This window comes from Crassostrea angulata, chromosome 6 (genome assembly GCF_025612915.1).
Source record: "Crassostrea angulata isolate pt1a10 chromosome 6, ASM2561291v2, whole genome shotgun sequence".
Taxonomy (NCBI): domain Eukaryota; kingdom Metazoa; phylum Mollusca; class Bivalvia; order Ostreida; family Ostreidae; genus Magallana; species Magallana angulata.
In genome coordinates this window covers 53910229-53924664 of record NC_069116.1, presented here as the reverse complement: position 1 = coordinate 53924664, position 14436 = coordinate 53910229, and the positions used below count along the sequence as shown (strand labels likewise).

Here is a 14436-nt window from a genome sequence, read left to right as displayed (position 1 = left end):
TTGACTGTCTCCGTTAATATCCGACAAAACAGAGTCTCTCTTGCTTGTCGGAGATAAACGAAAACAGCCGAGCGTTTGGTTGAACAAGACAAGAGTTCAATCTTGCCTGGATCCATACAATTTCTCAGAAATATTTCGATTACTGATACTACTTGCCATGCAAAATCACATATCGTTGATTTTGAATAAATGATAATCGATAAAATCAACAACCCGTCAGTACTTCAGTACTTTGATTTTAATACATTTCAAACATTAGGGCCTTCTCTAATCTGCTAATTAGTTTTAGACACTTTGTTGTTAGATTGGTCTGCTGCTTGATGTGAATCAGAATAAATTGGTTGTTAGATACAGTGTATGATGCAATATGTAATATTCTAAGTATTCTTATCAGTATATTCATTCCTTTATAGTACAATGGATGTAGAAATTAAAAATTTGAATTGTATGTGTTTTTGCCTATTTCATTAAACAATGAAAGCGATTTTTACTTCTCATCACTACATTATGATTTTATTTTTTGGTGAAAAAGACATGTTTCCAAAATTATTCTTTGGTGAAAAAGACATGTTTCCAAGGTTGATGAAAAACAACTCGTTGGTAATTTAACTTTTCTGCGATATGGTTTTCTCAAAGTCCAAACACAAATTCAAGAGAAACTTAGTATGTATAAAAGTAGAAGAACTTTAGAAATAATGCTTAAAAAGATGATAAAAGGTAAAAGTATGATTTGGCGAAATTTGAAAATTTGAACCGGGAAGGGGGGGGGGGGGGGGGTAGGGGTAACTTAGAACTTAGTTCAAAGTTGCGCTGGTTTCAAGTTAGGCAAAGATTGATTGCCATGCATTTTTTTCACAAATTCTAAATCACTATTGTATTTACAGATTTATCATTTTTTAATTAAAAAAAATGCTTAACAGCGAAATACCCAGACACTAGTTTTCCGTAACTCTGAAGACACGTCATAATATACTCTTTGCAGTTTCGTTTTCAGTCAGGATGATGCAATATAATCAAGCCTCTTAACTAATTAATATAATAGCTTTAAAACTCGCTAAACATCCTGTTATTTTATGCACCAGTGCATTCTGTTTACATGTGAATATTTCACATCTTAATTTATTCCAGTATAGTGGTGGATCCAGATTTTCCATTCATACACTGTCTATAATATAGTTACCGACCTTAAAAAACAGTGGAAACAAAGTTTTAAATATATTCTAATCATAATCAGTGATTTAAGACTAATCTTTAGAGCAGTGTCATTATCTATTCATAGTCGCCGTGTATTTCATAACATGCTAGAAATATCGAACGGGAAAGCAGGATATTAAACAGCTGTTACGTCTCAGGCTAACTTTAAACGTAAGCATTTCTACAAAAAGAAGTATGGGGATATAGCTCAGTGGTAGAGCATTCGACTGCAGATCGAGAGGTCCCCGGTTCGAACCCGGGTGTCCCCTGAATATTTTATTAAAAGTACGTCACACTGACCAAGCATTTGAATCGAGGATTCATTGATCCGAAGCTGCACTTATTTATACTCAGTCAATAGGAATGACACATCGCATCGCGTTTTACAAGTCTCAGATTTCTAAAAACTCTTCATCCCTTTTCAATTTACTAATATTTGACAATTATTTGATTTTTAGAATTAAAAATCATTGAATCTATTGAATGAAATTTAAGAAGCATTTTTGACGATGGAAATAATTACTGTTGAATGTAGAATTATACAGTGCATTTTGGTCATTTCTCGTGATATAGACGTCCATTGGTGAAAAAGAAATCCTCAAGACCAAAGGTAGATACACGTATGTGTTAGGGACATGCTGTTCAATTTACGACAAAATGCATTATATTTTGAATTTTCATCATTATGATAGAGTTTCGCTTTGTCTCCACATATATCAATAATCGTATTTTTTTTAAGATTAAAAGGTATAACCACATGGAATATGAATGTCAAAGTGAATAAACTTGAATAAAGGTTAAGATGTAACTTATAGATTTGTATTTCTTTTTTTTCAGATTGTTTGATGAGGAATTTTTTTAAAATATTTCAGGTGCACTGAAGACCATTCTCAAATATATGATTTTCTTTGCTTTAATATGTAAATTCCCTTAGATAATCAATAAATCTATGAACGTTCTAATAGGAACTTTCTTCTGACTTTATTTGTTTGACGAAGATTTGAAAATGTTCAAACACTACATGTAAAATAGTTGGTAATCGATATAAGTTGTGTAAATCGGTGTGTTGGTTCAGGCCCTTTAAAAATTAAAGATGATGCAATTCAAGTTAAAGAGACATTGATCGCCCAACCAACCCAAAATCACTTTTCTTGTGACAGAATATTTACAGAAGTAATTGTTGGTTACATGTGCATATTTAAATATCATACAATTGTGTGATCGGGAGTTTTAAATGTTACAAATGTAGTGGACATTTGAAATATAATTATGAAATAAAAATGTTCTAGAAGTAGGCTAATAAGTTGATCTAGGTTTTTTTCCTATTCAATCATTTACATACACTGTACAAATTCTTCCTGGCCTCGATAAGCACTGACCTTTACATTTATTCAAATAAATATCTTATGTCCTATTATTGTTAATGTCAAACTGAAATACCAGCAACATATACAGCTCATCTAAAGGAAGCGTTAAAATAGTGTACAAGATAAGGGGATATAGCTCAGTGGTAGAGCATTCAACTGCAGATCGAGAGGTCACCGGTTCGAACCCGGGTGTCCCCTAATATTTTTCATGTACCCATAATTATCAAGCCCAATAGTAACAAAAGGATAATAAAAAGCTAACACGTAGAATTTTTTTCTTAATTTCAAAAACACAATTTTTCATCATTTAAAAAAAATGCATTTCGTTTTAATGATGTACACATTATGTAATTTAAGTTATACATTCTATGTAAAATAATATTTTTCTTTTAAAACTGTTTACAATTTTTTTGTGTCAACATAAACACTTGAGTGAAAATTTTTTACCCCTAAAAATTACAGAGGTAGTGAAATTTTAAAACCATATTCACACTTATTGCTTTAGTTGTAAAATAATGTTTCTACAGTTAATCATTTAGTTTGTAATTTTTAAAAGGTTACTGATTTCATTATGTGCTGAAATAAAATTCAGTCTTATGTGGTCGTTATCACTGTATTAAAGTAATGTTAAGTATTCTACATTGTCATTGTCGCTGACGTGTATATTATTAATGGTTCAGATTGAATGGAAAAACCAGTAGAACACTAAACAGCTTTTATTTTCCTTTGCTTTATATACATATATAAATAAAGCACTTTATTGTATTTAACATGGGGATATAGCTCAGTGGTAGAGCATTCGACTGCAGATCGAGAGGTCCCCGGTTCGAACCCGGGTGTCCCCTTATTTTTTTTTTCAAATACATTAAGGACCGTCTCTGCGCTGCATATAATTTCGGGGGATTTTTTTTCAAACAAGAATGACCCGCTGCTTGATATATTAAATCAAATAATCTGTGTTGTGCAGTCTGTGACATGATATGAAATTTCAATGTAATAATATATGTAGGATAAGTAAAAAAATTATATACTACAATTTAAAGTTCTATGTTACATGTACACAAATAAAATTTAAATAATACGGTATTACAATGTTAATGGTAAATCATACGATAAAAATGGAAAATCATTAAATACAAATTGAGATTATACAAATAAAATTCCATACAATATAAATTAAAAATTATACACCTGAATAAGAAAAAAACGTGCACGTGATTTTCAATTTTTTGGCAATTAAGATCAGGATCAGTTTGTTTTTAATCGAGATCGGCCAAATTTTGAAAATTGGCAACATTTCTAAAATTTGATCAGTTTAAGATATTTATGTACTGTATATAACTTGTACATTTATCAACATTCATTACATTTATGAGGTTATGATGAATAAATTATTTTTTTAATAGACATCCCAGGTGCTTTTCTTTCAGACAATTCTCTAACACATGACTTTATTTGTCCAAATATGTAACCTCTCTTAAATAGTTAATGTGTCCATACAGCATTAATACATGATTTCCTAATTTTTGTAGTTTGGCGACCCTTCAGTGTTCGGTAAATTTTCCAAGGTTGGTTTTACTGTCTAGTAACGTTAGGGACCTTTTAGAGAGGAGATGACGCAATGGAGCTAAGCATGACTTTCAGTATATCATCTTTATATTCATCAGAAATCATTGTTGCAGTTGTCTGGAGGCTAGGGGTAGGACCGCTTAGGTACGCAGGTAGGTTTTATGAATATCCCACATCCCCACAATAAAAAAGAAATTATTGCATGGATATACTAGATAATTAAATGTTGCACGGGTATATAAAAGCCTTTATTATGAGAAGTTTTGTAACCACGCTTTCTTTAAGCTAATGCGGCCCTGGTCGCTTTAATGGCGGTGGATGAAGGATTTGGGGGCGATGCCTACTAGATTTGAGCGCTGAAACAAATCAATTACATGTTAGGAGACAACAAACAAAGGATGAGCTATCAAATCGGCTACTGAACAAAATATCCCCAGAAACCATACCACAGAGGAGGTACGCTGTAACTTTAACACTGTGTTTTGGGTTTTACAGTGTAATTGTTAGCTCTTAAGATGATTGGATGGTTGTGGCCAGTTATGAATAAATTAATCTCCTTGAGAAGAAGAGCTTTGTTTAAAAATATAGGAATATATCTTACTTTGCTGAAAATTATGAAGTTTTATTTAAATAATAATAGTTTATGGCCTTAAGAATCGTATCAAAAATTCTAAGGTCAATCCGACTAGTAATCTGTGGACCATCCAGCCTCCATAAGCTGATTTATATTGGCTTCGTTCACGCAGTTCATGCCCCGACCCGCCCACTTCTCCGTGTGGTTGGGACAACATCAACAACCCAGGACCAAGTCCTCAGATCATATCCTGAAGGGGGCGCTGGTTGGAGGCCCGGATGTTAATGACGTATACGTGGATAATCACGTCGGATGCGATTTCAATGCAGGATTTCAATCTGCTCTAGCAGGTAAAAAAATGTATCATTGTTATTTTAAGTGAGGTTTTCTATAAAGAATAAACTACTTATATTAAAAATGTATTTGTCCGTATAGGGTTGATACATCATCAAAACCAAGGACGTCTGCCTTCCTCCTCGGATCCATTGCAAAGCCAACAGATTAAGAACTGTGTCACGTAACCCGTGTTTTCTTCAATAAAATCTGGCAAATAATTCTAGCAAGTGTTGTAACAGTTTTGCTTTTCATTATTGTGAACGGCGTGCACACATCACTAAAGTAAGGTATTTGTAAATTTAAACCGTTGTAAAGGAAGTCTTGGGACTTGTGCCTTTTTAGGCCATCAGAATCGGGCGGCCATCTTTAAACAAACGGCATATCAATTAATGATTTATCGTGTTGTGGATTAAAATTCAAATTTCACCTGCATATAATATGTAATAAATTAAACATGTGGAAAATGATCAGAAATTTATTTATTGCATATTATAGTACAGTATAACTACAAATGTATGGGCACACACTAAGAATGGTTCAGACTAAGTTATGACATACAATGAATAAATTTCTGATCTAAACCTCCCAAACTTTTTCTAAATGTTAAACTGTGCTTTCTTTAAATGTCAATACTCAGACGATCTATACTGCACTCACTCGTAATGTGTTTTTTAAATTCTATCATTGACATGTATGCATCGTATGTTGTTAAACGGTTATCGGCCTCAAATAGCTCTAGAAATTGGAATTAGTTTACTTAACATATTGTCTTTATAGAGTACATCAGCAAAATATCAAACCCAGTGTCCACCAATCTTTATTTTTGTTTGGGTTTTTTTAATACGTTTCAAACATTAGGGCCTTCTCTAATCTGCTAATTAGTTTTAGACACTTTGTTGTTAGATTGGTCTGCTGCTTGATGTGAATCAGAATAAATTGGTTGTTAGATACAGTGTATGATGCAATATGTAATATTCTAAGTATTCTTATCAGTATATTCATTTAATAACAGTGTAATGGATTTAGAAATTGAAAATTTAAATTATATGTGTTTTGTCAATTTCATTTAACAATTGAAGAAAGTTTTACTTTTCATCACTCAATATAATTTTATTCTTTGGTGGAAAAGATATGTTTCCAAGGTTGATGAAAAACAACTTGTTGATAATTTAACCTTTCTGCGATATGGTTTTCTCAAAGTCCTAACACATTTTGAATCTACATAAGAGAAAGTTAGTATGTATACAAGTAGAAGAACTTTAGAAGTAATGCTTAAAAAGATAATAAAAGGTAAAAGTATGTTTTAATTGATAAAATTTGGAAATTTGAACAGGGGGATGGGGGGGGGGGGGGTAACTTAGTCAAAAGTTTCCTTTAGTTTCCACTCAGGCAAATATTGTTTGCCATGCATTTTTTTCCCTCAGAAATTCTAAATCACTTTTGTATGTACAGATTTATTTTTCTTTAATTAAAAATACTTTATAGCGAATGAACCAAACATAAGTTTTTCGTAACTCTGAAGACACGTCATTATGTACTCTTTGCAGTTTCGTTTTCAGTCAGGATGATGCAATATAATTTAGCCTCTTAATTAATTAGTATAATAACTTTAAAACTCGCTAATCAACTTGTTATTTTATGCACCAGTGCATTCTGTTTACATGTGAATATTTCACACCTTAGTTTAATCCGGTATAGTGGTGGATCCAGATTTTCCATTCAATCAATCGTGTTTATACACTGTCTATAATAGTTACCGACCTAAATAAACGGTGGAAACAAAGTTTTAAATATATTCTAATCATAATTAGTGATTTAAGACTTATCTTTAGAGCAGTGTCAGTATCTATTCATAGTCACCGCGTATTTCATAACATGCTAGAAATATCGAACGGGAAATCAGGATATTAAACAGCTCTTCTGGAAGTATGGGGATATAGCTCAGTGGTAGAGCATTCGACTGCAGATCGAGAGGTCCCCGGTTCGAACCCGGGTGTCCCCTGAATGTTTTATTGATATTATGTCACACCGACCAAGCATTTGAATCGGAGAGCCATTGATCCGAAGCTGCACTCACTTATATTCAGGCAATATGAATGACACATCTCAATGCATTTTACGAGAAATCTCTTTATCCCTTTTCAATTTACTAATATTTGTCAATTTTTTGATTTTTAGAATTAAAATTCATTGAATCTATTGAATAAAATTTTAGAAGCTTTTTTGACGATTGAAATAATTACTGTTGAATATAGAATAATACAGTGCATGTTAGTCCCTTCTCATGATATAGTTGTCCATTGATGGAAAAGAAATCCTCAAGACTAAAGGCAGAAGAATGTACGTGTTAGGGACATGTTGTTTAATTTACGACATAATGCAACATATTTTTTGAATTTTCATCATAGAGTTTTGCTTTGTCTCCACATATATAAATAATCGTATTTTTTTTTAATTAATGATATAACCACGTGGAATATGAATAGTAAATTGAATAAACTTGTATAAATAGGTAGAGATGTAACTTATAGATTTGTATTTCGAAATATTTCTTCAGAATGCTTGAAGAGCAATCTTTTTTTAGATATTCCAGGTGCACTGAAGACAGATCTCAAATATATAACTTTATTTGCTTTAATATGTAATTACCTCAGATAATCAATAAATCTATATATGAACGTTCTAATAGAGACTTTCTTCTGACTTTTGTTGTTTGACGAAGATTTGAAAATATTCAGACACTACCTGTAAACCAGTCGGTTATCGGTATTAGTTGTCTTAATCGGTATGTTGGTTCAGGCTCTTTAAGAATTAAAGATGATGCAATCCAAGTTAAAGAGACATTGATATCCAACCAACTTTAAATTGTTACAAATGTAGTGGAAATTTGAAATATAATTATGAAATATAAATGTTCTAGAAGTAGGCTAATAAGTTGATCTAGGTTTTTTTTTCTATTCAATCATTTACATACACTGTACAAATTCTTCCTGGCCTCGATAAGCACTGACCTTTACATTTTTTTAAATATAATACTTATGTTAAATGTCAAACTGGAAAACCAGCAAAATATACAGCTCATCTAAAGGAAGCGTTAAAAGAATGCTCAAAATATGGGGATATAGCTCAGTGGTAGAGCATTCGACCGCAGATCGAGAGGTCCCCGGTTCGAACCCGGGTGTCCCCTTATATTTTACCAATAATTATCGGACCCATCACTTACAAAGGAATAAAAAAAACTAACACATGTAATTTATTTTTTTCTTAATTTCAAAAACACAATTTTTCATCATTTAAAAAAACTGCGCATTTCGTTTTAATGAATTACACACTATATTATTCGAGTTATAATTCACTAACACATTCTATGTAAAGTAATATATTTTTTTTTTAAAAACTGTTTAAATGTTCTTTTTCGTGTCAACATATACACTTGAGTGAAAATGTTTAACCTCTAAAAACTACACAGGTAATGGAATTTTAATATCATATTTACTCTTACTGTTTTAGTCGTAAAATATTGTTTCTTTATTTAATCATTAAGTTTGTAATTTTAAAAGGTTAATACTGATTTCATTATGTACTGAAATTAAATTCAGTCTTATCATGTTGTCGTTATCACTGTGTTAACGTAATGTTAAGTATTCTACACTGTGATTGTCGCTGACGTGTATATTATTAATGGTTCATATCGGAAAACCAGCTGAACATTAGACAGCTGTTATTTTCCTTTGTTTACTTATAAATAAAGCAATTTCGTGTAGTTAACATGGGGATATAGCTCAGTGGTAGAGCATTCGACTGCAGATCGAGAGGTCCCCGGTTCGAACCCGGGTGTCCCCTAATTTTTTTCTTTTCAAATACATTGGGGACCGTCTCTACACTTCATATCATTTTGGGTAATTTTTTTTTCAAACATGAGTGACCTGCTGTTAGATATATTAAATTACAATAATCTGTTTTGTGCAGTCTGTGACATGATATGACATAACCTAATACCATGATATGAAATTACAAGGTATTTAATGTAAGTAGTATAAGTAAAAAAAATTATATAATACGTATTAAAGTTCCATGTTATGTGTACACAAATAAAATTTTAAATAATACGGTATTACAGTGTTAATGGTAAATCATACGATAAAAAATGGAAAATCATTAAACACAAATTGAGTTTATAAAAATAAAATTCCATACAATATAAATTAAAAATTATACAAATGAAGAAGAAAAAACGTGCACGTTATTTTCATTTTTTTGGCAATTTGGATCAGGATCAGTTTGTTTTAAATCGAGATCGGCCAAATTTTGAAAATTAGCAATATTTCTAAAATTTCGTCAATTTGATTCAATTTTTAAAAAAAATGATTCAGTGTCTTATATTTCTTTAAATGTTATCCATAAGTTTGAAAGATATGAACAAAAGATTTTTTTTTAATTTTCATAAATCACTTTTATCAAAACATGCATTAAAACGTCTAATTGACATTATTTTTGACAAGATTTATTAGCTATCAATATAATGCATTTATTGACACCAAATTTTAAACTCTACAGTGTGTTACTTGCAACAACAATAATAATTTTTCAATTTTTTCATTAAAAAAGTACCAAAAATTTCGTGTAAAACAGTTAAGGGCATATATCTTTCTTTGATCGACGAAATACTAGTAATGTTTCAGAAATGATACCTTAACGATCCCTAAATAAAGGTTTAGTGTAGCATTCCACCTTAAGGTGGCACGGTACACCTCCATATTGTGCCACACTTCCTATAGAAATAAACAATAAGAGTTAATAGAATCGAGGTGGGGCTATGATAAGAGTATAAAGTATTTAGATTATAAGGAACGTCCATCAAAAATATTAAAGATTTGAAATGCTGTTTGCCATTTCAGTTTATTTTAATTTATCAATGTTTTAATTTCAATAAAAGTTGAAAAAAAAAACTTATGATGTTTTCATTACAGTGATTACTGTATTATAGAACAATATATTGCGTGATGTTCATATATAGTAATTTAGGTGTACATTATATAAAGGGAATTAGACATTTTCAAAACTACACGTACATGTAGTTGTTGGAGAAATCTTGTAGGTCAGTTGTAGATATTTATGTACTGTATGTAACTTATAGATTTGTATATAAATTTTTTTAAATATTTATCAGCATTCATTACATGTATGAGGTTATGATGAATGAATTATTATTTTTTAATAGACATCCAAGGTGCGTTTCTTTCAGACAACTCTCTAACACCTGAGTTTATTTGTCTAAATAGGTAACCTCTCTTAAATAATTAATGTGTCAATATAACATTTATACCTGATTTCTTTTTCTTTTTTTTCTTGTAGTTTTGCGACCTTTCAGTGTTCGGTAAACTTTCCAAGGTTGGTTTTACTGCCTGGTAACGTTAAGGGCCTTTTAAAGAAGAGATGATGCAATGGAGCTAATCATGACTTTCAATCTATCATCTTTATATTCATCAGAAATCATTTTTGTTTGCTTGACAAAATGTACACAAAAATGAATTTGGAAACATGTACATGTAAAATTTACACTCCTTTGTTAATTGGACTTAAAAACGAAAGTGGTGGAAAATTCTTATAGCTGTATGCTAATAATAACCCAGCTTTTTTTCATACGTGATCATTTTTATGTGTATACTGTAGTTTTAAAATGCTATTAAGCTGTGGCCTTGAATTTACTTTGATTAAAATTCTAAATTTAACTAATGTCTTTAAATAGTGAAATTGATTTTGTGTCACCTGTCCTTTAAGTAAGATATGTAACAGTTTACACAAAGACAGCAATATGAAACTCTCAATAAGGGGATATAGCTCAGTGGTAGAGCATTCGACTGCAGATCGAGAGGTCCCCGGTTCGAACCCGGGTGTCCCCTATCTTTTTTTTCTATCTCGCATACATTTCGAACATTGAGTACCTTTTATTCACTGCACATCAATTTTGGATACTTTTTTCATGTTGAATTGACCAGTTATTTGCTAAATTAAGAATAAACTGCTACAAGTATACAGTCTATATGACTTTATAAAACATAAAAACATCTTCTATCAAGTAAAAATAACTTTATAAAATGATAATATTTCTCCCAAAATATCAGTAAAAATATCATTCTTTTTTAAAAATCATAGTTTCCTTTAATAAGAATGATACAATCAAAGTTAGCTTGATAATATTATTATAGCTTTACTTTCTGATCAAACTCGCAAAAGATTTTCTGTTTCAAAACACGTTTTTGTGTTTTTAATTTATCTAGGAATATGAATGACCTGTGAAAACCAAATAACATACTACGGATTTCGGGTTTAATGGTGGATCTTGGTTTTTTCATTGAAACGTTCATTTGTAGATGAAATATACAACGTAATGTGGAATTGTTACTGTCTTCAGTTTGAGCTGAATTTAGTGAAATCATTCTGAGATAAATCAGCCGTGTCTTCAGAGTAATGTTTAGGACAGTGTGATTGCCTATAAATAGTATATTATAGTCGCTATATATTCTTATCGAACGGGAAAAGGTGACATGTTAACAGCTGTTGCTTTAAAAAGGGGATAAATCTCATTGGTAGAGCATCCGATTGAGATCGAGGGTCCACAGTTCAAGCCCGGATATCCCCTAATACATGTATTTTTGTCTCAGTTACAATGAAATATTTTTATTCAATTAGTTTCTAAAGCACAATCCTTCATAATTTAAAAAAAATCTCCGTTTAAAAGAAGTACAATGACGTAATTCAAGTCATATTTTACTTACATGGTGTGTAAACTAATATACTTCTAATAAAACTGTTTAAAACATTTTCTGTGTCACTCATGATTTACAAATAAGTGATATATCTTTACCTGTATAATTACACAGGTATTAAAATTTCGAATAAAATTCAGACGTAGTGCTTTCGAGTCTAGCTACTTATTTTAAATTTGTAAATCAATGTTTTTCTATTTAATTATTGCGTTTGTAATTTAAAAAAAAGGTTACTGATTTCATTATGTGCTGGGATTAAGTTCATTCTTATCATAATGTTACTATCAACGATTTATTTAAAGTAATATTCAGGACAGAATCATTGTCGCTGACGTGTATATTATTAACTGGTCATATCAAATAGAAAAAACCCAGTGGAACAGCTGTTATAATCCTATGCTTACTAAAAGAAAGAATTTTTAAATATTGCATATGGGGATATACATGTAGCTCAGTGGTAGAGCATTTCACTGCAGATCAAGAGGTCCCCGGTTCGAACCCGGGTGTCCCCTAGTATTTTTTAATGTAATTTAATTAAGTCAGGTGCCTACACTTCACTTACACATAATATAATTTACATGTATTTCTCTAGTAAAAAATGGTTAAAAAAAATTTTTTTTGTGTCAAGATATACACGAGTACAAAGTGTTAACATCTGAAAATTGTAATACTGATATTTTAAAATCAAAATTTAACGTATTGATTTCGAGCCATATATCGATATTTTGTTTGTAATATTAAAAAGATTATTGATTTCGTTATTTGCTGGGACTTACTATTTTTCTTATCATGTTGTTATTATCAGATATAAGTACATTGTCATACTCGCTGACGTGTATATTATTACTGGTGTATATCGAATGGGAAAACCTCCAGAGAACTTAACAACTGTTACGTCTAAAGCCAACTTTAAAACAAAAGCATTTTTATTTATTAGACATGGGGATATAGCTCAGTGGTAGAGCATTCGACTGCAGATCGAGAGGTCCACGGTTCGAACCCGGGTGTCCCCTTATATTTTTCTTTTCAAATACATTTGGAACCTTCTCCATACTGCATACTTATTTAGAGTATTTATTTTTTCAAACTGGAGTAACTTACTGTTTGATATTTTAAACGAAAATAATCTGTTGTTTGTGGTCTATGACATGATATGTATAACATCATACCATATGACATTCCAAGGTAAAACATCTATATGATAAAGATAACAAATTATACAATACAAATCAAAGTTATGTTATACAAATAAAATTTAAATTATATATTTAATAGAAATAAATCAAATATTACAAATGGAATATCATTTGAAACATTGAAAATTATACATTTATATAGAAGGGGAAAACAAGAAATTATTTAAATAGCTGTTACTTCATGGGCTACCTTAAAAGAAAGCATTTGATCGCTTGAAACATGGGGATATAGCTCAGTGGTAGAGCATTCGACTGCAGATCGAGAGGTCCCCGGTTCGAACCCGGGTATCCCCTAGTAATTTTTTTATTTAGAAATCGGTCACATGGACCCATACAGTGGGATTTGAGGTGGTATGGGACACCTCCATATTGTGACGGACTTCCTTACGAAATGAACAAAAAAATCAAGTATAAATTATTTTATTTTCTTTACTGAAATTGTTATGAGTTCCCGATGGGCCTTTTATTATTGTAACCTATCCTGAAAATTTTAAAACATATTTTTTGGCCAAATATTGTAAAATCTGAAAATTCTAAGCAGGTGAAAGTATTAATATTACAATTTATCTTTATCCACATTAATATCGACATGTGTCCCATACCACCTTAAAGCGTGGACTTTCTGTTCAATTTGAATTTTAATTCTGGGATATAAATACCATCTAACCAAGGGAAAGAGAATTCTTTTCCATGGTCTTTGTCTTTAAACGCTAATCAGAAAAATCAGTTAGATAGAAAGGGTTGCAGAGCATTGTTTTTGCAAACATTAAATATTTCCTTTCTAAATTACGTTCATTTAACTCGATCAGCCTGTGCATAGGTTAAATCTGACAAAAATTACAATCTTCAAAAAAAAGTAATTAAAGATTTGAAATGCTGTTTGCCATAATTCATCCATGTTTTTATTTCAAAATCAGTTGAATGAAACTAGTGTTGCTTTTGTTACACTAACAGTTATTACTGTATTATAGAGCAATACATTGCGTGTTGTTCATATATAGTAATTTAGGTGTACATTAATTGAAGGGAAATAGAAATCTTCAAAACTACAATTACATGTAGCTGGAGAAAACTTGTAGGTCAATTTAGATACCCATGCAATGTATATAACTTAGAGATTTGCAAATTATAAAAAATATTTATTACTTTTTATCATGATGGTACGATGAATAAATAATTGTTTTTTAAAAAGGCATTCCAGGTGCACTTCTTTCAGACAATTCTCTAAAACATTATTTTATTTGTTTTAATATGTAATCTTCATTAAATAATTAAATGTTGTAGTTTGGCGACAATTCAGTGTTCAATAATTTTTTCCAAGGTTGATTTTAATGTCTGATAACGATAAGGGCCTTTTAAGTATAGATGATGCCATGGAGCTAAGCATCGCTTTCAACCTATTACCTTTATATTCATCAGAAATCATTTTT

The 14436-nt window shown here is 30.9% G+C and overlaps 10 non-coding genes across 10 annotated transcripts; all 10 read left to right on the top strand.

Moving 5' to 3' along the window:
• The first annotated feature begins 1391 nt into the window (after positions 1 to 1391).
• On the top strand, positions 1392 to 1463 carry Trnac-gca (transfer RNA cysteine (anticodon GCA)). Its single transcript has one exon. It is a non-coding gene; the product is annotated as a tRNA-Cys (tRNA).
• A 1224-nt stretch (positions 1464 to 2687) lies between these two features.
• On the top strand, positions 2688 to 2759 carry Trnac-gca (transfer RNA cysteine (anticodon GCA)). The gene has a single exon. It is a non-coding gene; the product is annotated as a tRNA-Cys (tRNA).
• A 575-nt stretch (positions 2760 to 3334) lies between these two features.
• Trnac-gca (transfer RNA cysteine (anticodon GCA)) lies at positions 3335 to 3406 on the top strand. The gene has a single exon. It is a non-coding gene; the product is annotated as a tRNA-Cys (tRNA).
• Positions 3407 to 6970: 3564 nt separating this feature from the next.
• Positions 6971 to 7042, top strand: Trnac-gca (transfer RNA cysteine (anticodon GCA)). The gene has a single exon. It is a non-coding gene; the product is annotated as a tRNA-Cys (tRNA).
• Positions 7043 to 8155: 1113 nt separating this feature from the next.
• On the top strand, positions 8156 to 8227 carry Trnac-gca (transfer RNA cysteine (anticodon GCA)). Its single transcript has one exon. It is a non-coding gene; the product is annotated as a tRNA-Cys (tRNA).
• A 584-nt stretch (positions 8228 to 8811) lies between these two features.
• Positions 8812 to 8883, top strand: Trnac-gca (transfer RNA cysteine (anticodon GCA)). The gene has a single exon. It is a non-coding gene; the product is annotated as a tRNA-Cys (tRNA).
• Positions 8884 to 10871: 1988 nt separating this feature from the next.
• Trnac-gca (transfer RNA cysteine (anticodon GCA)) lies at positions 10872 to 10943 on the top strand. Its single transcript has one exon. It is a non-coding gene; the product is annotated as a tRNA-Cys (tRNA).
• Positions 10944 to 12244: 1301 nt separating this feature from the next.
• Trnac-gca (transfer RNA cysteine (anticodon GCA)) lies at positions 12245 to 12322 on the top strand. Its single transcript has one exon. It is a non-coding gene; the product is annotated as a tRNA-Cys (tRNA).
• Positions 12323 to 12751: 429 nt separating this feature from the next.
• On the top strand, positions 12752 to 12823 carry Trnac-gca (transfer RNA cysteine (anticodon GCA)). The gene has a single exon. It is a non-coding gene; the product is annotated as a tRNA-Cys (tRNA).
• A 405-nt stretch (positions 12824 to 13228) lies between these two features.
• Positions 13229 to 13300, top strand: Trnac-gca (transfer RNA cysteine (anticodon GCA)). Its single transcript has one exon. It is a non-coding gene; the product is annotated as a tRNA-Cys (tRNA).
• Positions 13301 to 14436: the final 1136 nt, after the last annotated feature.